This window comes from Stegostoma tigrinum, chromosome 5 (assembly GCF_030684315.1).
Source record: "Stegostoma tigrinum isolate sSteTig4 chromosome 5, sSteTig4.hap1, whole genome shotgun sequence".
Lineage (NCBI taxonomy): Eukaryota > Metazoa > Chordata > Chondrichthyes > Orectolobiformes > Stegostomatidae > Stegostoma > Stegostoma tigrinum.
This window is the reverse complement of record NC_081358.1, coordinates 80,980,738-81,008,282: the sequence shown is the minus strand read 5'-3', so window position 1 is coordinate 81,008,282 and position 27,545 is coordinate 80,980,738. Positions and strand designations below refer to the sequence as shown.

The window sequence follows — 27,545 nt, the reverse complement described above, 5'->3', positions numbered from 1 at the left end:
CTTCAAGCCCTAGTAGTCCTTCAAGAGAAATAGTGACTGATGGGCCCATGGCTAGGAGAAGCCTATGTGTTCAAGAAATTTGAAGTAAGCAAAAACTCCCTTCAATGTTTGTCCTTGCACACTGTAGACTTTGGCAATTTTTAAAAGCAATATAACAAATATATAGAATCATAGCAGTAGCAACTAATGAGCAACTAACTAGTAAGTTAGCTACTAGTTTAGTGAGGGTAGTGGGTTGGGGGGGTTGTGCACGGTGCTGGTGGAGGTGGCAGTGGGTGGGACCCTAAACAGTAGTGAGATGAAAGAAAGGGTTGAGGCTGGTACTGAAGTTAAAGAGAGCAAGGTAATTACACAAGGCAAGCAAGAGTACAACAGAGAATGAGGTGGAACTGATAAATTAAATTGCATTTATTTCAATGCAAGAAGCCTGAAAAGCAAGGCAGATGAACTCAGGGCATGGATGAATACGTGGGACTGGGATATTATAGCTACTATAGAAATATGCCTGAGGGAGGAACAGGGCTGGAAGCTCAACGTCCTAGGGTACAGATGCTATATGAAGGATAAAAGGGGAGACAAAAGAGGACAGTGAGTAGCATTTTTTATTTAAAAACCTCGCAGCAGTACTTGAGGGGTCATTCAGCGAAGCTATATGGATGAAACTAAGAAATAAGAAGGGGATGATCATCTTGATGGGATTGTACTGTAGCCCCCAAGTAGTCAGTGTGAAATTGAGCAGCAAATACTTAGAGAGGTTGCAGATATCTGTAAGAATAATAAGGTTGTTTTGGTAGGGGATTTTAACTTGCTAAACATAGATTGGGACTGTCTCATTTGTAAGGGTTTGGGTAGGGAGGAATTTGATAAGTGCGTTCAGGAGAACATTCTCAATCAATGTATAGATGGATCTTCGACAGAAGGGGCAAAACTCAACCTCCTCTTAGGAAATGAGGCAGGGCAAGTGACTAAGGTGATGGTGGGGGAGCACTTTGGGACCAGTGAAAATCAATCTGTTAGTTTTAAAATGGTTGTATAAAAGGATAGATCTGGTCCACAGTTAAAGTTCTAAATTGAAGCAAGGCCAATTGTGATGCTATTAGACAAGAGCTTTCAAAGTTGATTGGGGTAGATTGTTCACATGTAAATGGATGTCTGGCAAGTGAGAGGCCTTCAAAAGCAAGAAAATGAGAGTTCATGGCCTTACGACTGCGCAGAAGTACACAAAAGAAAGGTCAAAATTAGATTTGAAATTCGAGAGTTCTGTTCAGCAGTCTGATAACAGCAGTGAAAAGTTGTTGTTGAACATGTTAGTGTGTGTATTCAAGTTTCTGTATCTTCTGCCTGATGGAAGAAGTTAGAAGGCAATATCGTAATTAGGTCAGCCAAGTGTACCTCTTGAATATGCTTTCCCTGATTAGGGGTATTAACCCGGATGACTAATAAAAAAGAAATGTCACAATGTCTCTGAGAGTTGGCTCTGAGGGAGCTGGGCCAATGTCAAGGGCTTTCTGTATTTAATAAAGGATGATTTAGTGATGGGATACTGGCCATTGTGTAGATATTTCAGCAAGGTATGATTAGGGATAGTCAGCATGGCTTTGTGCGTAGGAAGTCATGTCTCAAATTTGATTGGGTTTTTGAAAAGTTGGCCAAGAAGATTGATGAAGGCAGAATGGTGGACATTACCTACTTGTGCTTTAGCAAGAAATTCAACAATGATCCGCTTGGTAGCCTGATTATTAAGGTTAGAACAGATGGGATCCATGGAAAGCTAGCCAATCGGATATACATCAGCTTGGAGGACGGAGACGGGGGTGGTGGTAGAGGGTTGTTCACGTTGGAGGTCTGTGACCGGCAGTGTGCAACAAGAATCAGTGTTGGGTCTGCTGTTGATTGCCATTTATGTAAACGATTTGAATGAGAATATAGGAGAAATGGTTAGTAAGGTTGCAGATGACATCAAAATTGGTGGTATAGTTGACAGAGAAGAAAATTATCTAAGAGTACAATGTGATCTTAATCAACTGGGCCAGTGAGCTGAGGAATGGCAGAGAGAGTTTTATTCAGATAAATACTTGGTGTTGCATTTTGGTAAGAGAAGCCAGGGCAGGACTTAAACAGCTAATGGTAGGGCACTAGGGACTATTGCTGTGCAGCGAAATCTCGGGGTACAGGTACATAGATGCTTGAAAGAGGCATTGCAGGTACCAGTGTGGAGGGGAAGACATTTGGCATGCTTGCCGTCATTGGTCAGAGCACCGAATACAGGAGTTGGACATCATGTTACAGCTGTATAAGACATTGGTGAGGCCACATTTGGAGTTCAGACTGCTATTGGATAAATGTTATTAAACTGGAAAGGGTACAGAAAGGGTTTACAAGGATGAGACCAAGACTGGAAGGTTTGAGTTATAAGGAGAGGCTGGATAGGCTGAGATTTTTTTTCCCTGGAGCATAGGACATTGGGGGGTTTCCTTGTAATGTGTTATAAAATCATGGGGCATAGATCAATTGAATTGCCAAGATCTTTTTTCCCAAGGTAGGTGAGTCCAAACTAGAAGGCATAGGTTTAAGGTGAGAAGGGAAAGATTTAAAAGGGACCTGAGGGGCAACGTTTTCTCACAGTGGTATGGAATGAGCTGCCAGAGGAGGTGTAGAGGCAGGTACAATTACAACATTTAAAAATTATTTGGGTAGGTACATGAATTGGAAAGGTTTAAAGGGATATGAACCAAGCTCAGGCAAATGAGAATAGTTCAGGCAAATGGGAACAGTTCAGTTTAGGAAACCAAGTTGGCATGGATGTGTTCGGCCGAATAGCCTGTTTCCATGCTGTATGATTCTATGAATATGACTGTAGCTAGCAGTAAGTAACACTTATACTGCATAAGAGGAAGGAGCTGATTTGTTAAAAATTGGACTCATTGGTAGAAGCATTGCCATGGGGAATGCACCAGTTAATAATGACTGACAAGTAACATCCAGGCTTTTTTAAAATGTTAAACCAGGCTTGTAATCTCTGGTTGGTCATGGCATTGCGCTGAGAAACAACCCAAACTACCAGAGAATGACTGCACTGAAAATGGATAAAAGTAATGACTATACTGATCAGATTGTTCCTCACTACATGGGACACAATCTTATGATCAGAGCTAAGGCTTGAGGTCCTGAAATATGCCCAGTCCACCTTAGGTTAGTATCCCAAAGTTTTGACCAACAGGTGAAGACATCTGTTTCATGTGGTTTATATGCAGTAACAGCATGAGTGGCATTCACCACAAACAGGATGTTGCCATCAAAGAAAAAATGATATTCTATCACACAAATGTTTAGTGTGGTATCTGATCATTAGTGTCAGTGTAATGTTAGGTATGTTGGCTGTACATCCCAAAGACTAATAGAATCAAAGTCACAAAATCATAGAGTCATATAGCATGGAAAAAGATCCTTCGGTTCAACTAGTTCACACCGACCATGTTCCCAAACTAACCTAGTCCCACTTTGAATGATGCTGAACAGCATATCACTTCAGCTGCTCATAGGTACTAGCTGTGCCAAACAGCTGGCAGGGGAAAACTCACAACACAGTATTCAACAGTTGACATGGTTCCCCAATTGGACCACATCTGCAAGCTATTTCTGACTGCATGACAAATCAAACTGATATCCAATTTAGGATTGTCAGTTGGTCTTGCGGTGTAGGGCATTTGTTGATCTCAATATCAATACATAGTGTTCTGTGATTTGTGCACAGAAAGAGGTCCATACGGTGTCCCTATTTCAACTCAACAAAATAGGTGCCAACCGTTCTCTGGCCAAAAAAAACCCAGAAATTGCTCTTGAAACTCTGGCAGCATCTATGGAGAGAAAACAAAGTTAGTGTTTCAGCTCCAATAACTCTTCATCCATCTTGTCCTCCTGTAATAGAACTGTACCAGCACTAATGTCACAGCCAGTTGGGATGGCTTAGCACTATTTGGTGTTGTTAAGATTATTATATTAGTCAGAGCAGCTTTCATGATGCCAACTGTATTCTAACATGCTTTAGCCTAAACATCTTTTTTGCCTTTTTGAAAGAAAGTTGCCACAGGAGCCCTGATGGCATTGAAAGTTGGATTGAATCTCTGATAATATATATTTCTACCAATATACTGCAAAATTTCACGTTATGTTTGCAATGGATAATTCTAAGATAACCCTTCCTTTTGCTTCTCTAGAAGCTATTTGGCTTTTTCTCACACTATGACCCGAATAAATCATTGTCGCTTTGGCAAATTCATTTGCCACCAATAAAGGGCCAAATTGGCTGTTTGTAACTTGACTAAACAATTCTTTAAGTTTTGTTAATGTCCCTTCCAGGTTTGGTAGAACAAAACCAAGTTATGAGATATTCAACACATTTGCATAATCTGTCAACAACCTATTGGTTAAGTATTAAAAATTTGCTGGTACATTTTTAATTCTGGTTGGCATGACTTTCCATTGATCAGTTCCATCCTGGACTAAATAATCTAATATTTCTTCGGCTATATCAGTCAATGAAAGGTGCCAATGTCCTTTCTGAAAGTACTTTTTAAAATAAACCGAGTTTATCTAATTATTTCAAAAGTCATCCAATCAAGAGTTTTAAGGAAATTTTTGTTTTTAAAAATTGGGAATTGAGTTGAGAAAGTGCTGTTCTTTCTTAAAACAAAGCAATGTTTGAAGGCATGATTTGGAAGCAATAACTTGACACCCATGCCAGGCATCATGTAAACAACTGTTCGCTTAAGCAGCAATTGTGGTCTGAATTGAAGGCAATTTGAAGGGGGTGTATAGGTGTAACTTTTGCTGCGAAAAAAAGAAATGGTCTATGGACGTTTAACCAGTTATCAATGACTGTAATATTTTTGCCTGATAACAACTGCGAGATTGGTTCTCAGGTAAGCGAATAGACTGAAACTGGGAACAAGTTACAGAAAGAGAGAGAAGGGGTCAATTCTTCCTCAACTCAAGACATATCTCTGTGTTCCCTGCAGTCAAAGCTCACTGTAAGTCTGAAGTAAATCAGTTTATCGTTCTAGCAACAGATTTATATGCTTGAATTTTAATGGATAAATCAGAGAATTTTTACCCATGCACCTTGCATTTCTCATCAACCAGGTAGACATTAAGATTGATAAGTTCCCAGGGCCAGACCAGATTTATCCTAGGTTGCTCTGGGAAGCGAGAAAGGAGGTTGCTAAGCCACTGGCGAAGATCTTTGCTTCCTCACTCTCCACGGGAGTCGCACCGGAAGATTGGAGAAAGGCAAATGTTGTTCCTCTTTTCAAGAAAGGGAATAGGGAAATCCCTGGAAATTACAGACCAGTCAGTCTTTCATCTGTGGTCAGCAAGGTTTTGGAAAGAATTCTGAGGGATAGGATTTATGGCTATTTGGAAAAGCATAGCATGATTAAAGGGAGTCAGCATGGCTTTGTGAGGGGCAGGTCATGCCTTACAAATCTTATTGAGTTCTTTGAGGAAGTCACGAGATAGGTTGATGAGGGTTGAGCAGTGGATGTGGTGTACATGGACTTCAGCATGGCATTTGATAAGGTTCTCCATGGCAGGATCATTCATAAAGTCAGGAGGTATGGGATACAGGGTGATTTGGCTGTCTGGATTCAGAATTGGTTGGCTGACAGGAGGCAGAGAGTGGTTGTAGATGGTAAGTATTCTGCCTGGAGGTCAGTGCTGAGTGGTGTCCCACAGGCCTCTGTTCTTGGGCCTCTGCTCTTTGTAGATTTTATAAATGACTTGGATGAGGAGGTTGAGGGGCGGGTTAATATGTTTGCTGATGACACAAAGGTTGGAGGTGCCGTTGATAGTATCGAGGGCTATTGCAGGCTTCAGTGAGACATTGACAGAATGCAGAGCTGGGCTGAAAAATGGCAGATGGAGTTCAACCTGGATAAATGCGATATGATGCATTTTGGAAGGTCGAGCTTAAATGCTGAATATAGGATTAAAGGCAGGATTCTCGGCAGTGTGGAAGGACAACGGGATCTTGGTGTTCAAGTGCATAGCTCCCTCAAAGTTGCCACCCAGGTGGATAAGGTTGTTAAGAAAGCAAATGGTGTTTTGGCTTTCATTAACAGGGGGATTGAGTTTAAGAGCCGCGAGGTTATGCTGCAGCTCTACAAAACCCTGGTGAGACCACACTTGGAATATTGTGTCCAGTTCTGGTCGCCCTATTATAGGAAAGATGTGGAGGCTTTGGCGAGGGTGCAAAGGAGGTTTACCAGGATGCTGCCTGGACTGGAGGGCTTGTCTTACGAGGAGAGGTTGACTGAGCTCGGACTTTTCTCTCTGGAGAGAAGGAGGAAGAGAGGTGACCTGATTGAGGTGTACAAGGTAATGAGAGGCCTGGATACAGTCGATAGCCAGAGACTTTTCCCCAGGGCAGGATTGACTGCCACGAGGGGTCATAGTTTTAAGGTGTTAGGAGGAAGGTATAGAGGAGACGTCAGAGGGAGGTTCTTCACCCAGAGAGTTGTGAGCGCATGGAATAGTTTGCCAGTGGTAGTCGTGGAAGCAGAGTCATTAGTGACATTTAAGCGACTGCTGGACGTGCACATGGACAGCAGTGAATTGAGGGGAATGTAGGTTAGGTTATTTTATTTTTGGATTAGGATTATTCCACGGCACAACATCGTGGGCTGAAGGGCCTGTACTGTGCTGTACTTTTCTATGTTCTATGTTCTGTTAAACCGGAGAGAGGCAATTGGAGGAACATATTGGCCAACTGAAATGGCACAAGATTTAACGACAGAACCATGGGAACAAAGACAACTGAACTTGCTTTCTAGTTTTTCTCCTCTGTCCATAATCAATTCCAGCTTGTTTGTCTCTGTGTGTGTAAGAGGAGATTATAAGGGAATTAGAGTTTTAATTAGTTTTATAGACTGATGGTTTATAAATGTTTGCCTATAGACAAGGTCTAATTACTTATGGTGATTCTTCTACAGTACATAAAACTGGCCCATACCTTTTATTATTCTTGGTCTGAGCACCAGGTAAATAGGAGAATTTTTGCATACTTTATAAAATCTTACCTTCTGCGATGATTGTGGGACTGACAGTGCTTAACTTCCAGTGCACTACTCACTGCTCATAAATTGGATTTGATACCACATTTGCCATCATACCAAATTTGTGATAATCTATGTATAATCACTGTTATCCAGCTAGTTTCCGCATCATCACAATAGGTGAGCTGCACCTACTTTTAGCAGAATATTACAGCAGGCTGAGTATGTGGCCTGTGGCAGGATTTGTGGATGAATTGGACAAGAAATCTAGCATGGCCTAGCTTAATATTGGGAGCCATGTGCTGCAGTTTACAGAATAATAATAACTTAGAGAGTGTGTATAGACAGAATGTAGTGCTGGATGGGCACACTGTGTACCATGGTGGTTAAGCATCGACTATGGTGAATGAATGGAGTTATTTCCATGAATTAGTGTCAGCCATGAGCACCGTGGTGCTTTGGTTGCTATACCATTATCCTGTTGGTGACGGGCAGAGCGGCATTGCAAACAATTGTCTTTTGCACAATGGCCCTTTAGTGACGGCTTGGCTGCAAAGGATGCTCATCGTTTGATAGATATCCACTGAGTATCAAGTTGTTCTGGGAATGCCTCACAGTTAGATATGGATTGAATCAGCATGAGGAATTCATAGGGTCAGAGCAAGTTGTTAATGAAGGGTGTTTGGTAAGATTTGATGAAAAATATCATTGCCTCAGCAAGAATTCCCCCAAAAAAGTTCCACGCAATTCGCACTTATTGAAAGAAAAATGTAAGATTTAGCCTGATGACCCAATTCAATAATGTCATTGCCCATCATGAACTTGATTTCTTCATCAATTTGACTAACTTCTCCGTACTGAGATGGAAAGATATTGTTTTATGGGAACCTATCTACCACATTAAAATCTTGTATAACCAAAGACATTTTCCCTTGCCTATACAGATAAATTTATTTACGAGTGTGTAATAACTTTTGTAAGTCACTTTGGAAGATTTTTGAGAGCAGATTGCTCCATCTAACCTTCCATGCAATCTAATAACTGAAGGGTCAACTTTAGAATTTCCGATTTCTGATTGAATCGCAAATTATCTTCATTTGCATTTCACCTCCATTTTTCACACTACCAATAAACCATACTTTTCTTCCGACTATCCTCCCTGCCATAATATCTTTATAGCTTAATAGCATGACACTCTCATTATTCCTCCTGTCTGGGAGTACTCACTACATAATTCACATCATCCAGTTTGTTCTGTCATCGATGTGGGTGTCACAGGTTGGCCACTATTTATTACCCACTGCCCTTAGCTGCCTTTGAAAAGGTGGTGGTGAGCTGTCTTTTTGAATTGCTGCAAGTGCTAAAGATTTGGAATTCTGAAATCATGAGTTGACCTCGAGACTGTTTGTTTTTGATTTCATAAGAGCCATTGAAATCTGCTTAATGGCACCGTCATCTTGTCTGTGGTGACACAATTCCAAGCTTTGATCTTTTAATCTGCTCTAATTGCCATTGTTTGTTGAACACTCTTCAAAATTGTTTTAGCCACCTCGCACACTTTTTGGTTCATATTTTCTGAAACTGAGCATATGAGGTTGGAAGTGTCATTTCAGAGATTTGTTTTATACTTTTTTCTTTAATTAACTTAGAGTCCCCTCGCCACATGTTCAAAAGGACTGAATCCTATGGACTCATTAAGGAAACGTCAAATGACAAATGGGAATAAGCAAATTCCATTAATCCAATAATTATGGCATAAATAAACTCTAATGATGATTTTTAAAAGTGTGATGCTATTCTTCCAATGCTTCTTATGATTGTGGATGACAAGCTAAAGAAATAAATTCTTTTGTTTCCAACGTATTTATTTCCTTGAATATTTGTGATATCAAATTTGAACCTGCATTACTTTGGGTAATCTAAGTACTTAAAAAAAGAACTAACTAGATGATTACCGTTTTTTTCCAAAATTTTCTCCAAGGGTAAAACTGGATCAGTCATATCCTGGAGTGAAACCTGGCTTAATGGACCATAAGTTTTATTTTTGCTTTATGTTTACAGGGGTGACCAGTCATTAGATATACTCACACAAGAGGTCATCAGTGGACCTTTAATAGAAAGATGTTAAAGTTCATGAAACAAACACAAATCATGTGATACCATATAAGAAGCATTTGAAATGGCTTTATTCTCAACATCAATCATTTTACCAACAGCAATAATTTTATGGGTACTCAAACCTCTGTCCAGTACCATTATATTTCTACATTATAGTTCCTTGTTCAGTGACAGAATTGTAATTGGCTTGCTTTTGGAAAACTTCTGCATTCACTGTATTTTATTCCATTAATCAACGTCTCTTCCTGAAACTCCTGAATAAACGCTAACATGACACTTTTTTTTTACAAGTGTTCCTTAAATTCCTCTGCCACAACCTTTCGTCTGTGGATCTTTTGCCTGACTGATTTTTAAGCCGTTCAGAACTTCTTTCCTTTTTAACAATTTTTAAAAAATTTCCTTTTGTTGTGCCTAATCTAGGTTGACAACATGCTAATACTAATGAAACTTTAATCTTTGTGATTTGAATTGAGTTTAGATGTCTATCCTTTATATACTCCCAGCATATTTTGTTGTCTTCTTGATGTTGCACTGACTCTGCTAGCAATGTTCATCAATCATATTTATCTCTTTTTGATTGACAGGCAGTTTATTGAGTACGTATTTTACTACCACTAATAAATTTGGTTTAATTCATAAATAGGTCTATTATTATCATTATTAATATGGCCAATGTGTACACATGACAGATATAACCATTAATATTAATGAAATCACAATTCCACAGCGGCTTGTTAAAATCCCACCAATTTATTAATCTGCTGTCTATTTCATATTACTTCCTTGCTTCTTAGCTAAGTGCTCACCGCAGCAACACAAACATGTAAGAGGATAAAGAAATCAAGAAACAAGATCATGTGGCTCCTCAAACACCACTAGAAAACAATACATGCTTCTCATTTACAGAGGCGGCTGCATAAGGGCATTTTTTCTGTAGAAAATTGCCTGATTCCCAAAAGCAATCAGGCAATAATCCAAAGTAATTCATCTGTTTTTTTTTGTTATCATGCCCTCCAAGATAAGATTTCCCTCCCAGCTCAGCTGCAGCAGCTATAATCTAAATCCACACCTATCACTGAAATAACTTAGACTCAAATGCACTTTACAGTGTCACCTCCAAGATTCCAGAGCTGTGGTCATAATATCATGTGGCCACTCAGCAAAAGTAAAAATGAGGCCATGAGTAAACAGATGAATAGAAGCACATGTGCCATTTTCAAGCTTCTCTGGAACCTGCCTCCTCACTACTGCCAACTAATCCAACCTTAAGAAGCTGCAAGTGTGTATATTCCTAGCTCTATCCTCCTCCAATCTAGCAATTGCCTCAAGAGCTCCAAAAAAAAGTTTGGATAAAAACCAAAAGAACTGCGGATGTGTAAATCAGAACCGGAGGTGCTGGAAAAGTTCAGCAGGTCTGGCAGCATATGTGAAGAAAGATCAAAGTTAACATTTTGGATCCAGTGACCCTTCCTCAGAATGGAGAAAGTTCTCAGAAAGTTTGGATGATTTGGTTGCTTTTGAATGAAACAGTTTTTAATTATACAACAACTAGGTAAGCACTCCTGGCCTGGCTGTGAGCTTGTTCATTCATGCTTTACTCAACAGAGGTCTCACCCAATCGTGCCTAACATTTCCCTTGCTTGCTTTCCTTTCCTCCTCCTGGTCATAGCTTCTCCCTATTCCTTTGTTGGAACTGGTCTGATTGGCACTGGTGAAGCTTACCTTGCAGTACTGCATCTATATCGTTTTCGGTCAGGGTCGGCTGCAGGTTATAGATTTTTGTCAACCGAGGTAATCATTGGATATGAAGACAGGGCAGCTGATGCATAAGTTCAAACCTGAATGATGGAATTAATTTAGGATGCCTTCTGTTTCTTATATTCTTTCACCTGATATTGATGCATCAATTATTTTACTGTGCATGCATATTCAGAAATTAGTTATTGATATTAGATTGGTCATTAAATGGGAATTATCTAGTTCGATTATCCACTCCATCTATAAACTTCTCACATAACATTGTTTTGTATTTTCAGCCATGGCTTAGTTTCTGCTGAATTGTAAAATTCTGGGTGTCAGACTAATTCTGGCACTGGAGCAGAAAAGGAAAGGCTAATCCTCTCATGAAGTATGTAGTATGGGGCAGTGAAACACAATCTGTACCATGCAGCATGATCAATCCTCATCAGAACTCACTGCTATGCATCAGACTGACTGCACTATTTTTGAGAAGGCTCTGTGGTGCAGTGGCAGTTTCCCCATCTTTGAGCCAGGAGGTGTTTACTAACATGTCTGAACAGGTTGATTAGAAAATATCAACATTCACACTACTGGTAACAGAAGACCAGCATTGTATTCGGCAATGATTCTTACTTATTTGCTAGGACATGGGAGACTCAGTATTACCACATGAGTATTCATGGTCCTCTCCAGCTAGGACAGAGATCCTCTCTTTACAATGAGAGAGGAGATAAAATTTCAGGCTCCATACCACCTGTCTTGGCTTGCTCTGCCTTGTTGTAGAATGATTTCTCTTGCAATGAGAGAAAGGGAGGGATTGAGTGAGATGAAATGGCATAGCTGTTAATGCTGGTGCAGGTGGGAAATATGCTGAGATGCCCCTGAGTGAGTGAATAAGCAGTTGCGAGGGCATATAGGGGTAATAGGGCAATTGGTGGGATGGGCAAGAGCAGGTGAGAAAAGATGCTGCTTACAGTTGTGAGAGTGGTAGAACACGAGCCTTCATGGCTAGTGTGTGCAGTTAGCAGAGAGTGAGTGTAAAACAGTAGAGAGAAGATGGTGGCATCAGCCCTGGTGGAGCTGAGAGAGCTGTTGATCTTCTGCCTTCCAGACTGTGGATATTGCATTGACCTTGGTGGCAGCTTCAGACCAGGTTAGCAGGGTCTCCACTGACAGCCCTGAAGAAAGTCATAAGTCACACGACACCAGGTCAGAGTCCAACGAGATTTATTTGAAATCACAAGCTTTTGAAGTGCTGCTCCTTAGGTAAAGTGACAAAGGAAGTGTTCTGAAAGCTTGTGATTTCAAATAAACCTGTTGGACTGTAACCTGGTGTCATGTGACTTCTAACTTTGTAACACCCCAATCCAATGCCGGCACCTCCACATCAGTCCTGAAGAAAGTAGATAGCCTTCCTACTCATCACCCCATCCAACAGGAGCTCTGGGTCCCTATCAGAAAATCAAGGTACCAACTTGCCCCAGTCAGCTATCTTCTGATAATTTCTTTGACCCTGCTAATGTGCAGGATCATCCCTGGATTGCAGCAGTTGAGCTGGCCCACGAGCTGGACTGGAAATATAAAACAGAGGCAAGAATCCCAGAGGGCCCTAGCTGTAGCAAGTCCTCCTGCTGCTGGCAAGCACATGATAGCACAAGGGTGGTACCATAACAGCATAATGAAGCGGTTAGGGCAAAACTGCAGAAAATAACTGGTTAGAAATCATGGAGAGAAATACGCTGCAAAACCCTTCTCATTTTTTTCCGTACAGTAGTGATAACTTCAAAAGTACTTCACTGGCTGCAATGTGCTTTTAAATGCCTTGATACCTTGAAAGATATAATTAAAAATATGTTCTTTTGTTCCTTGCGGATCCAGCCTATGTGGCAAAGAAACACTTCCACCAAAGATTTATGACTGAAATACACTTTCTTGATGCTGATCTCCTGGGTCAGAGTTTCTGTCTTGAACCTGAGTATGTAGGTGCTGCTGGATGATAGTCCTGGAGTGGTCTGGCTTTTAACTGGAGCTGCCTGGTTCGCTGCCTTGTGGTGCTCTTACTGCTCCTGTCACTTCAGTATATAATTAGTGGAGAATGAAATTCCTCTTAGCATACCTGTTTGGACAGCCTCAGCCACAAACTCAGTAATAGTTTTAGAAAAGAAAGTTTTCAAAGCGTGATAAATAATAACACAAAAATTCCTGAATAAGAAGAGAAATCCTTTTTGCAAAATCTGCATCCATGGTAATACCCAAAGATCCACTGTTTCAGTTCAGTAGTGTCTCCTAAGCCAAATATTTCTACCAAAAATTGCACCATCCAAGCAATGACAGACATTCTCAAGAATTAAAGAAAGAAAACTCTTGTTATTTTGTATGATTTGCATCATTCCGGGCCGAATCTTTTCTTAGTATTTGCTTCTGCAGCTATTCAGGATGCAGAATCTCAGTACATGTGACCATAAATAATCAAATTAAATCAAATTTACACTATGACATTTGGAATGTTGATAATAATTTTGAGTAGAATATCTGTCCAGGTGACAATAGCACATTAGCCTGAATAAAGTCGCCTGACCCTGTAAAGATGGAAATCATGACTTGCATGTCCTGGCAACCAAAGAATTTTGGCAAGGGATAAAGCTCTGGAACTGGTTTATATACAGAACAGAACAGACAATGTTTCAGCGTTGAATGCTGAAGATAACTTTGGCTATAGTCTAATAGTTTGGATCTGAAAAAAGGCAGGGTTCTGTATGCTCCTTAGAAGACCCTTGACTTCTCTTTATTCAACTGCTGTTTTAACTATGAATCTTTCTCTGGCAAAAACCTTCCAAAGCCATTGCTTAAATAAATCAATATTGCCATTTATTCACCTTTGTATCTTGTCAACCGTGCAACATTTTGGCTGCAGTTTTATCATGAACTGGGATTATTCCATGTAAGAAATTTGTATGAGTAACAGGTTTGCATGTCAAAACCCAAAGGGATTATAATTCATGCTCATAGCCAGGCCCTGATTTCATCATAACCTTGTTTCATTTAGAAATCTTAGCTTAATTTGTAAATCTGATCATTTCATATTGACTTTCAAGAAGTAATTTCAAGAATTCCTGTTCAATTGTAGAAAATAATTAGGGTAATATTTGTTTTCCAGATATCATAGCGTGAATAGTCACCTGATTTGATTTGATTAATTATTATCACATGCACTGAGATACAGTGAAAAATGTTATTTTTGTGTGCTATGCTGGCAGATCATACCACTCAGAGGCCACCAGGGAGCAGAAAAGAGTGCAGAATACAGTGTTACAGGGGCAGAGAATGTGCAGAGAGAGAGAGAGATCAATAGTAGCATTTTTAGAGGTTCAATCAACGTATGATAACAGTGGAGAAAAAGCTGTTCTTGAATCTGTTTGTATATATATTCAAATGTTTATAACTTCTGCCTGATGGAAGAGGGTGGAAGAGAGTATACTTGGGGTGGTAGGGGTCTTTGATTATGTTGGCTGCTTTCCCAGAGGCAGTGGGAAGTATATATGGAGTTAATGGAAGGAAAGTTAGTTTGTGTGATGGAATTGGACTGTGTTCATGGTTTCTTTAGTTTCTTGTGCAATTGGTAAGAGCAGTTGCCATACCAAGCTGTGATGCATCCTGATAAATTGTTTTCTATGGTGCATCTATAAAAGTTGATAAGAATCTTAGTGGACATGCCAAATTTCCTCAGGAAGCAGAGACATTGTTGTGCTTTCTTGACATTGTGTCAACTTGATGTGGACCAGAACAGATTGTTGGTGATCATCACTCCCAGGAATTTGACACTTCAGCACCACTCATGCAGACAGGAGTGTGCCCTCCATTCAACTTCCTGAAGTCAATGACCAACTCCTTCATTTTTCTGACACTGATGGAGAGATTGTTGTCTTTACACTGTGCCCCCGAGCACTCAATCCCTTTTGTGTCTTTGTCTCGTTGCTGTTTGAGATCCGATCTACAGCGGTGGCATCATCAGCAAATTTATAAATGGAGTTGGAGTGGAATTTGGCTACACAGTCATGAATGGATATGGAGTTTAGTACGGGGCTGAGTATGCAGCCTTGTGGGGCACTGGTGTTGAGGATTATATTCGATAAATAAAGGAAGTTCTATGACTAGCTAGAAGAACTCTTTGTGTTACAACAAAATACTATGTAGCTACATTTGAATGAAAATTTTATGAGTTTGGTGGTTCAGACTTTTATTTATTTTAGCTGCTCGTCTGTATTTTGTAATGTATTCAGTGCACTTTCGGTATCATTATGTAAAAGAGAGAGAAAAAAAGCTTAATTGCTTTGCAGTATTAGTTCAGGCTTTGTATTATTACCAGTGGGCCTTTTTTAAGCTCTTACTTCATTTGAAGTAAACAGTCTTCCGTCCAAGTTTGCTATCTAGAGACAGAGATCATAAAATATGTAAAATTAGAGGATGAAATAAAGTCTCCAGTGAGCAATGAAATGCAAGGTAATGACAATGAATTACCAGCAACTTTGAATATTTTAAAAGACAGTGTTCTTTCCTACAACATGCACTAAAGAGCAAGAGTATTTTTGTCATATGTTTCCAGATTATGTTGCCAAGCTTCTGATGACAATGACAGTGTTTATTTCCAACACTACAAAGCTTTATATGCTAAGGTTTCAGGCAAGCTCTTTGATGAATTGACCTGCTGCTGGAACTATGTTTGTTCTAGGAAGATGCTCAAGGGATTAAAAATATTTTAACTCATCACAGTGGGGTCAACCTGTGTTCAGAATGCAATTGAACACAATATTAATTTCTGCATAATTGGGAAATATATCAATCTGATGCTGTCAGCCACTGCTAGCCATCTGGATTTGGAACGTAAGTCATTAGTGACAATTGTAATGACAATAGTTGCTTATGAACGCTAATGGAAGTGATTACAATGTTTTAATGAAACTAATACACAGCAGTGGAAAGCCATAACTGCAATACAGAAAATGCAAATACTGCCATACAGAATAGCTTTCGTGATTTATATTTTACAAATACTTGAACATTTCATCTGGTAATTTTCTGAAAAGAATTGTTATTATCAGTTTCTCCCTCTAATAACATTGTGTTTCTCTCTTGCCAAATGAGTGGCAATAAAAAAGAATAAAAATTGCATAAATCACAGTGAGAGTAAGTTTATACATTTGTCACGTTCAGAAAAAGATGTTAAGATGCACTAAGGACTAAATATTTGGTAACTCCCAAAACTGGCATAAGAATAACAATATGCAATTAGTCTATGCCTGGTCAAAATATTGCATGCACTAAATGCCTACTTTGTCCTGAATGTTAATTTAAATGAAACTGACATTCAACATGTAATATATTGAGTGGCACTAGCATAATTAGAACACATTAGAGCACAACATAAGAAATAACAGCAGGAAAAGTCCAAAGGACCTGTTGATATTATAAGAGAACTGTAGAAACTGGAGATCTGAAACAAACAAAAACATAAATTGCAAGTCTTAACCTTTGTCAGAATCTATTCCACTTTTCAGTATGATCATGGCATATCGTGGGCTTCAACCTCACTTTTGTGCCTGCTTGTCATATCCCTTGTCACTGCGGGACTAGAAATCTGCCTCTCCCAGCTTTAAATGAACTCATTAATACAACCTCCTGGAGAAGAGAATTTCAAAGATTCACAACTCTTACAGTGAAGAAATTACTCATTATACACCACATGCCCTTTTTACAAAAATAAATTATTTTGGGCACTTTCCTCCTTGAATTATATTTACAATTGTGTCCATAATTCAATTTGAGAAAATGGTTTATAATATCTTTCTCATCTTCTGAGAGGTTTTGGTCTTGACCACTGTAAGGGTTGTGAATCTTTGAAATTCCCTTCACCAGGAGGTTGTGGATGTTCCATTAATGGAATTTACACCAACTGATTTCAGCATTCAAAGACGATTCTGTTTCTTCCTCGGAATTTATGTTTAAGACATTGTAAACTGAACTGATTCGCATTTAAGAATGAATTCATGATTGAGCATATCATATACTCTGTTTCATTCTTTAATTGGAACCAAGTGATCCAAGTTGATCTTTCTCACTTTTTCAATGCTTACAACCAACACACTTCTATGACATTTCTCACACTCCGCTGGTGTGACTTATGATGAGGAGGTGGGAGGAATATGGTCCATAAAAGTACTCTTGAAACTGTATTCTCTTTGTTAGTGTCAAATTAATGCTTTTGACTGAATTTTTTATGTTCAACTTTAATAGTATGAAAAGTTAAAACTCAAGAATAAGGTTTAAAGTAATCAAAACCCCAGCAGGTGTTTACCCTATAGTGGAGTATAAGACTGTGCTATACTTCAGTTTTTTAAAATTCTTTCATAGGATGTGGGCATTATGGACATTATGGGTTACACCAGCATTTATTGCCCATCCCTAATTGGCCAGTGGCCAGGTAAGAATGGAAGTTTCCCTCTCTGAAGGACATTAGTGAACCAGATTTTTTTTTCCCATTGAATTCTAATTCCACCATTTGTCATAGCAGGATGTGGAGGAAGCGATGACCAAGTTATTGCTGGACTGTTAATCCAGAATCCCAGATAATGTTCCTGTGACCTAGGTTCAAATCCCACCACGGCAATTGGAATTTTAATTCAATAAAATATCTGGAATTAAGAGTCTAATAATGACTAAGAATCCATTGTCAATTATTGGAAAATCCCATCTGGTTCATTAACGTCATTTAGGGAAGGAAACTACCTTCCTTACGTGGTCTGGCCTACATGTGATTCCCAGACCTGCAGCAACGTGGTTGACTCGTAACTGCCCTCTGGGCAATTAGGGATGGGCAATAAATAATTAGGTTACTTAAATAGCCTAACCAGTAACGCTGTCATCGCGTGAATGGATAAAGGAAAAAAAATGGATTCGAACCCAGGCCCCTGGAACATTAGCATGGTCTCTGAATTAAGTCGAGTGATAATTCCACTAGGCCATCACTTAACCTTGAAAAATTCACTGCTGTATCATACTGAGTTTTAAATACCTATGTAACCCTTGTTATTAAAGTGTTTCATTGACTATCCTAAAAGAAGTTTCAGCTATGCCGTTTAATATTAAATGATCTGGAGAAGTGAGGGTATGTCATGAAATTTCACCAAGGAGTAGAACAAAATTATGGACTGTGAGATGAGACATGCTTTTCAGGTTAGTCCACAATGAAACAAGATTGATTAATGACCTCAGAATGATCCTACATAGTGGTGACCTGAATTTAACATTCATTTTAAGGGAGAAGAGTGGATTGAACATATACATTTCAAACTTAAACTAAAACATTTATGGGGGCTTGAAGACAGAGTTAGCTAAAGGGAATTTGGAAACCAGAAGAAGAAATAGCTTGGTAGAGTTAGAATAACAGGCATTTAAGGAAGTATTTCAGAATAGTCAGAAAATGTACATTCCAATGAAAAAGAAGGACTCCAATGGAAAGATACATCATCTGTGGCTAACTCTGCAAACTAAAGCAAGTATCAAACTAAAAAATAACTGTATAATTCCATAAGGATAAGTGGCAGGTCATAAGATTGGACAGAATATAAAGGACAGCAAAGAATATCAAAATGATTAATTTTGTGGAAGTCTGTTGGAAAGCCAGCTGGGAATATAAGAAAAAGACCTGTATTTGAAACGAAACAATGTAAGCAAATTGGACATTGGTCCTCAAGAGATTGAGAACGGGGAGTTAAATATCATAAAATAGTGAAATGGAAGATTAACAGATAATTTACTGCTCAGTTCACTGAAGGGGATAAAATAACATCCTGGAAATAATTGTGAATCTGCATGTGAATGGGAGTGAATAACTTAAAAAATTACAATCACCAGGAAAAGGGTACTGAGAATATTATTAAAACTAAAATCCGATAAATCTCGTTGTCCTGATGGACTCCAGTAGGAAGCAAAGGATGGTTAATGGGTGAATCTGGGTTCATTAGATATAATGTATGGTGCGACGCAACAATTAGTGCTGGAGCCTCAACCTAAAAAGCTGACTTGAGTGAAGAGTATGAATGTATATCACTAGATTTACTGTTGATGTAAAGATAAGTAGGAATGTAAGTTATGAAGAGGGCATAAGGAATCTAGATAGGTTAAGTGAATGGGCAAAAAATGGTGGCTGGGGTAAATTGTGGAAAAAATGTGAACTTGTCAACTTTAGCAGGAATAATACAAAGGCAGCATATTATTTAAATGAAGAGAGACCACAGAACTCTACGATGCAGAAGACTCTCGGTGTCCTGATACGTGAATTACAAAATGTTACTATGAAGATACAGCAAATGATTAGGAGGATAAATGGAATATTGGCATTTATTGCAAGGGGGATATCAAAGTAGGAAGACTTTTGCTACAGTGATATAGAGTCTTTCTGATGCTACATCTGGAATACTTCTTTTTCAGGAACAAGTAAAAATGTGTTAGAGAGAAGTTCACTGATACCTGGGATGGAGAAGTTTTGAGGACAGTGGACAGTTTGGACAGAGTATGACAGAGGAGGGTGACAAAGTAGATGCTAAACATTTATTTTCTGCTGTGGGAAGGATTTTAACCAGGTGGCACAGTTTAAAAATAACATCTTCAATTTAATTTAGAGCTGAAGAGGATATTTTTTTCTTTCAGAAGAATATGAATCCTTGGAACTCTCTTTTCCAAAGTGATGAGGCACAGCTATTGAGTTCTTTTAATGTAGATAGACTAACTAAGCAACTAGTGAGTCAAAGTGGGAAAGTCAAAGCCGTGCAGTTGAGGCCAGAATCAGATCAGTCATGATCTTATTGAATGGCAGAGTAGGTTAGAGTAAAAATATACTGTAACTCATCTACTGTTTGTTCTCAGTTGGTGCTTTGATTAAGGTATTTTACTTCTGCCCGCTTTGTCGCTATCAGTAAGTATCACAAAGTATATATGGATTCTTGGAAATAGTTGAGTAACTCATACCCATGTAAAGTTTAAGCAAAGATTTGTAGCTTGGGTTGTGGTTGAAATTGTTGACTTACTCGCTGAGCTAGCTTGTTCTCTTTCAGACGTTTCATCACCATGCTAGGTGACATCATCAGTGGAGCCTCCGATGAAGCAGTGTTATTCTACTCCACTTGGAATTTATACTGTCCGGTCTGTTTCTGGTGAGTAGCGTCATTTCGGGTTTTGATCTGTATGGGTTTGTGTACGGGGTCCAACCAGTAGATGCATTACATTTAGATTTCTAGATGGCATTCAACAAGTTACCTCACAAAAGTTTAAGTCATAAGATAAGTGTCCACATGTTGCAGGCTGTATATTGGCATAGATAGAGAATTGGGCAGGAGACAGCAGGTGGGGATAAAGGGGTTCTTTTTCCGTTTGGCAATCCATAACCAATGGAGAAAAAGTGCAGAAAGCTGCAATACAAAGTGATTTGAGGCTTTACTTGTGCACAAAATACAAAAATTTAACATACAGGTAATCAGGAAGGCTAATGGAGTATTGGTCCTTATTTCAAGTGGGTTGGAGTACAAGAGTAGGGAAATCTTTCTGTAATTGTACAATGTTCGAGTGAGACCACATCTGGAATATTGTTAGCAGTTTTGGCCCCTTTATTTAGAACAAAGATATCAGGTTTCATCGGAAGGAGTTAATAGAGATTCGTTAGGATGATCCTCAGCATGGAGGGATTGTCTGATGAGAAAAGGCTAAACAGGATGATACTCTACTCACTGGTGTTTAGAAGAATGAGAGGTAATCTGATTGAAACATATTGGATTCTTCAGAGATTATGGGAACTGCAGATGCTGGAGAATCCGAGATAACAAAGTGTGAAGCTGGATGAACACAGCAGGCCAAGCAGCATCTTAGGAGCACAAAAGCTGATGTTTTGGGCCTAGACCCTTCATCAGAGAGGGTGATGGGGAGGTGGTTCTGAAATGAATAGGGAGACAGGGTGAGGCGGACCGAAGATGGATAGAGGAAAAGATAGGTGGAGAGGAGAGTGTAGGTGGGGAGGTAGGGAGGGGATAGGTCAGTCCAGGGAGGACAGACAGGTCAAGGAGGCGGGATGAGGTTAGTAGGTAAGAAATGGAGGTGCGGCTTGAGATGGGAGGAGGGGATAGGTGAGAGGAAGAACAGGTTAGGGAGGCGGGGATAAACTGGGCTGGTTTTGGGATGCAGTGGGGGGAGGGGACGAGTTGAGCTGGTTTTCCCCTGCAACCGCAGGAGGTACCACATTTGCCCCCACACCTCCTCCCTCACCCACTTCCCAGGCCCCAAGATGACTTTCCATATCAAGCAGATGTTGACCTGCACATCTGCCAATGTGGTATACTGCATCGACTGTACCTGTTGTGTCTTCCTCTACGTTGGGGAAACCAAGCGGAGGCTTGGCGACTGCTTTGCAGAACACCTCAGCTCAGTTCGTAATAAACAACTGCACCTCCCAGTCGCAAACCATTTTAACTCCCCGCGCCCCCCCCATTCCTGAGACGGCATGTCCATCCTGGGCGTCCTGCAGTGCCACAATGATGCCACCCGAAGGTTGCAGGAACAGCAACTCATATTCCGCTTGGGAACACTGCAGCCCAATGGTATCAGTGTGGACTTCACGAGCTTCAAAATCTCCCCCTCCCCCACTGCATCCCAAAACCAGCCCAGCTCGTCCCCTCCCCCACTGCATCCCAAAACCAGCCCAGCTCGTCCCTGCCTCCGTAACCTGTTCTTCCTCTCACCTATCCCCTCCTCCCACCTCAAGCCGCACCTCCATTTCCTACCTACTAACCTCATCCCGCCTCCTTGACCTGTCCGTCTTCCCCAGACTGACCTATCCCCTTCCTACCTCCCCACCTACACTCTCCTCTCCACATATCTTCTCCTCTATCCATCTTCGGTCTGCTTCCCCCTCTCTCCCTATTTATTTCAGAACCCTCTCCCCATCCCACTCTCTGATGAAGGGTCTAGACCCGAAATGTCAGCTTTGGTGCTCCTGAGATGCTGCTTGGCCTGCTGTGTTCATCCAGCTCCACACTTTGTTATCTCGGATTCTTCAGTGATTTGATAGGGCAAATGCTAGGAGTATGCTTCCCATCATTGGAGAGTCTAGCAACAGAGGACATAATCTCAAAGTGAGAAGGGAATGTGTTCAGACATAATGCCTTTTTGAATTCAATAAATAGTGGGATACAATCATTCCCTGGTGCATTCTTGCAAAATTAAGCATCTCCAGGCCAACTTCTCAATTGTCAGGGCAGTGTTACTGGAACCACTCAACTGAATGGCCACAACATGTCACCATCCACTCCTGACAATAAACGCTCTAAATTGATTTTTGTATCTTATTTTCTACCTATTGCATATTTCCTTGGTTCTCATTTCTAATCTGTGTGACTGTATATTTCATTATTTTCCTCACATGTTCAATGCTAATAAATTCAATCTTTCCTTAATCCAAGAAGATCTAGTTAAATTGGCTGAGAGAGGCAAGCTGTTTTAAAAAGAATTGGTCCTATGAATGATTGATATCACAATGATTTAGCGCCGTTTCTCTCTCCCAACTTTCCCCCCATCTTTGCCGTTATTGCATTACCATTAACAGGCTTGCGTGTGAATCAATCAATTGGAAAATATGGATGTTTTACTGGTGAAGGTTAATAGATGAATAATGCCAAGATGATTTGGTGACGGGAGAAAAATACCAATCAGTTGTGTGTAACAACACTTATGGATGTACATAAAGAAAAGCTGCTGCTCTTGGAAGTCCGGTGCACAATAACAGACAACAGAATCAAATAAGAGACAAGTCTCCTGGCAGCCAGAATATTTGACGAGTATTATGTTGACAATTGACTAAATTTAATGCTTTTATTGAGTTTCATTATTATAAAAATTCTGTGAAACTTATGAGAACATATTTGTTTGTGTGTTATTTTAGCAAAGTTATAGAATGCAAACAGATAGGAATGCTTTGAGAACAAGTAGGGTTGTTAACAGCCTACTGGAAGTTCTTAGAGGAAAATAGGAATTCAGCTGATTTGGGGAATCCACAACTGATGATCTTACTTCTGAAAAAGAAAATCTCAAATAAAGGAACAATCATCTTTGTTTAAGTTTGCAAAAGGCGATTCTAGATTAGCAAAATCTCATTAATGAAAGAGAGATCAACTACAGTATAATTATGAGTTTTTGAAGGAGAAGTTTAAAAATGAAGTGGAGAAGGAAGTTGGTCAGAATACAGGAGGGAGATAGAATGAAATATCTGTGTGAATTAACATATAAAGCTTCTTGCAAACATTAGTGAGCTACTTTGCAACTTATAATCTTAAATTTGTAATTATTGGTACACTCAGGATTGTTTAGCAAGAGCTTTATGACCAAAGAAATGCATTGTGAGTTTTGTAAGCACAAGCTGGTTGTGTACACTCGATATTCTGTCTATTGTAAACAACTAAAGCTTTTGTGCTCCTGAGATGCTGCTTGGCCTGCTGTGTTCATCCAACTTCACACTTTTTTATCCTGGATTCTCCAGCATGTGCAGTTCACATTATCTCTAAAGGAGTGTGCTGTTTGGTGCAATGATAACAATCTCTCCCTCAATGTCAGAAAAACTAAAGAAATGAGCATTGACTTCAGGAAAAAAGGAGGAGGACACACCGCATCTGCATCAATGTAGCAGAGGTGAAGAGAGTTGAGAGCGTCACGTTCCTAGGAGTGACAATAAACAACAAACTGTTCTGGACCTCCCACATAGATGCAATGGTCAAGAAGGCATAACAATGCCTCTTCTTCCGCAGGAGGGTTAGGAAATTCCTTAAGGACTTCACCAACTTTTACTGACGTACAATAGGAAACATTCTGTCTGGGTGGATAATGGCCTGGTAAGGCAAATGCTCTGTTCAGGACAGTAAGAAAATACAGAAGGTTGTGTACACAGTCCAGACCATCAGATAAGCCAACCTTCCATCCATGTATTCCTTCTACACTTCTCATTGCCGTGGAAAGGCAATATCATCAAAGAGACCCCTCCCACCCTGGTAATACCCTTTTCCAACCACTTCCTTCAGGCGGAAGATACAGAAGCTTAAACATACACACCAACAGGTTCAAGAACAGCTTTTCCCTGCTGTTATTACACTGCTGAATGGACCTCTCTAATTCCAAATCTAATCATGACCTTGCTTTTGTACATCTCCCGTGTAGCTGTAACCTTGTTTGCCTTGCTCTGTCTAAGCACCCTGTGATCTGCCTGTACTTGTATGATATGATCTGTGTGTATTGCTCACAAAACAAAACTTTTCACTGTACTTAGGTATATGTGACAACAATAAATCAAATCAAGTCAAATCGAATTTAAACCCAGACTGATGAGATCAAGATTTATAGGGATGTCACAGACTTTACATGTCCTACTGTTATTCAATCTTATATTAAGTCTGTAGATCAGGGCTAGAAATCCCATCCCTGATGATAGAATCACAGATTGTCCACTTCTGAAGTTTTCTTTTCTTTCTGATGGTAAAACCCTCCTTTTACCTCATGCCCAGGGTACTTTGACCTACAAAGAGGAGAGGTGGCCTGATGAAGCATTTGTGACAGAACTTTTAATACTTGAGGGGTGAACGATTCTTGCTATTGTGGCATAGATTCTTGTTATCCACTTTAGACCAGCCTCAAGTTTATGCAAATAGAGAAACGGGACCATGCCTTTGCACTTAATTTATTAGCAGGTTGTAAAAGTCCAATTTTCCAAAGTCTTGCATTTACAAAGAGAACCATGTACATGCCATCCACACCACCCATCCTTGAAAAGGTTGGAGAAAATGGTTAGAGTTTGAAATATTGGCCAGAATAACTTTGAGACAGGGTAAACAGAGTCAAGAATTAGTGCTCATATTAAATGTAGAGTGTTAGCTGAGCTACCGTAAAAGAACGGGGCGAGGGGGGCACTGGTGGGGGTGGGTGGTGATATGTAAATGACATCCTCTCATACCATCTTACATTCTTTGAGGTGTTTTGCTGTTTGCTCACAAGAATGTAACTGTGTAATTGGAAGCGGTTGCATCCTCGTGATTTGTGAGCCTATGCCCAAAAACGAAAGGGCTCACACTGTCACTGATTTTCCACCTACAGTATGCTCACAATGTTGGCCCTGGCAAGTTGCTGGTAGCTCAGGAAATTGGTTGGCTGCTACTGACAGAATCCTGATTTGCAACAGCAGAAAATGACTATTTCCACATGCTAATTGCTAACTCAACTACTCCAAGGAAATCCCTCCTCACCTGCAAAGCTGATCAGTGAAATTCATCAACATGAAATTGAATCTTATTCCAATGTCACTTTTACGCAATTTATTTCCACATTGACCCTAAAACTGATTTGCCTGCCTCTGGAATTTCCTCCAAAGTAGCTCTTGATTTTTGTGAATATGTAAACAATCAGCCTGTAGCTTCTGCTGTTTCAGGAGTGGCCTGATCCCAAATCATTTTAAATACTTAGTTCAAATAGGAGAAAGGGCTGGGGTTGGGATTATGGAGACTGATAGTGAAGGAAATTGAAACCGAGAGTACCTCATCCATTGTCTGTTCTGACTTTTCTTTTTCTTCAATTCTCAATCACGTTTCATTTTCAGTTCGAGGTTTCTCAGATTCTTTGATAGAATATGGAACAGATTCTCTAGTCTCCGGACAACCACTTCGCAGAACTTGATCATGGAGATTGTTATAGGATAGTCAAGTCTTTAAGATTTAGCCTGAATATTGCTAAGAAAACTTAATACAAGGTGCAAGGTCTGCTCCGTGCTGAACCACATAACAGGTGGATATGGTACTGCTACTCATTCTAAGAATACGTATATACCTCCAGGATCACATCACCAGGACCTCACAAAAGTGTAATGTAGACTCCTTCTGTACCTTTGCATTCATGTTCTTGTGTTCCGCCTGTAACTTCTGAAGCCAGACACTTCACACAATGACCACAGCAACATGTTATACTTTGAAAAAATTCTTTGGAATGCAAAGCCTGGGTCTGGGTGAATGAAATTTTGTCTAAGCATGCCAAGTCTTGTAATGGCATCTCTGATGAGGTACCTTTTGGAAGTTCCGTGGATAGCATACTCTCAGATTGCTCTGCCTGTTCTGTGTAATTCATGGAACTCATTTCTTCAATGTCACTGTCATTATTACAGGAATATTGAAATTGAACAGGATGGAGACAAAATATAGAATTCCCAATTTCCTCCTGCTGCCCAATTTCTTGTCACCTCTTGGAACTAACATCATTATATTTTAGTCCCGATGGATTCCTATGAGTGAATGTACTTGTCAGGTATACTGCAAACATAATAGTAGATATTTTTTGTTATTCAGAATCATTGTTCTCTAACTTATCTGATCAGTTAATAACTCCCAGTTCCTCTGAGAAATGATGTCAAAATAATACATTGGTTTAAGCGCTGATAGCCTAAAAAGTGTACAGATAGTTGTGATTGTAATGAATGGCTTAGCAAAGGAGTTTTTATTGTATATGGAATTTCAAGATAAAATTGCATGAGCAGTGGGAGAATAATTTCAGACAGCAATGTGAAAAATATTGTGAGATAACAAGGGGCCAATTAATAAGGAAGAGTATAAGATTGCCTTGAGGGAGACTTCATTAATCTCACGCCGCAAGAAAATCATTTTCCAACATTTTAGAATACTTTTGTGTGATACGGTGGCTCCCTGTTGCCTTGCAGCATCGGGGGCATAGGTTTATTCCACCCTCGGGCTACTGTCTCTGTGGAGTTTGCATGTTCTCCCTGTGTCTGTGTGGGTTTCCTCCTGATATTCCAGTTTCCTCCCATAGTCCAAAGATGAGGTGGATTGACCAATGCGAAGTTGCCCACAGTGTCCAGGGATGTGCAGGCTGGGTGGGTTAGCCATGGGAAATACAGAGTTACAGGAATGGGGTAGGTGTGTGGGTCTGGGTGGGATGCTGTTTGGAGGGTCACTGTGGGTTCAATGGCCCAAATGGTCTGGTTACACATTGTAAGGATTCTGTGATTATTTGCACGAGGGTGAAAGATAGATATGTATTTGTGGGGAATAACAACTTTGTTGAAACATTAATAAGGTGTAGGTTTAAGTGCAACTGTGCACTTACGTATTATTCACCATCTTCAGCTGGCAATTAACAATACTGTACACTTCTACAGCACCTTGCACATGGAGACCAAATCTTCACAGCATCAATGATGACAAGACAAAAAAGAATATGAGGATTTGGGACACTCCAGCAAAATGACTTTCAGCTAAGATTGACAAACCAGGATTGAAAAGCAAGATTACAGAAAAGAGTTCCAGAACAAATGAACACAATGATTGAAAACATAGTTACCAATAGTCCAGCAGAATGCAAGAAGTAAACAATTGGCCCAGGAGTGGTTACATGTTGACATGAGACATGACAGCTGTAAGGTGGAATAAGATCATAGAGAAATTTAAACATGAAGATGAGCATTCAATGGACATTTTGCGAATTCAAAGCCTTGTACAAGAGTGCACACCGGATGCAATACTTTAGGTAAGATGCAATCAATACAAAGTA

The 27,545-nt window shown here is 39.9% G+C and overlaps 1 long non-coding RNA gene across 1 annotated transcript; it reads left to right on the top strand.

The window, feature by feature from the left end:
• On the top strand, window positions 1-27,545 carry LOC132209627 (uncharacterized). The gene is made up of 3 exons (XR_009445805.1): window positions 1-84; window positions 20,021-20,119; window positions 27,154-27,545. It is a non-coding gene; the product is annotated as an uncharacterized LOC132209627 (long non-coding RNA).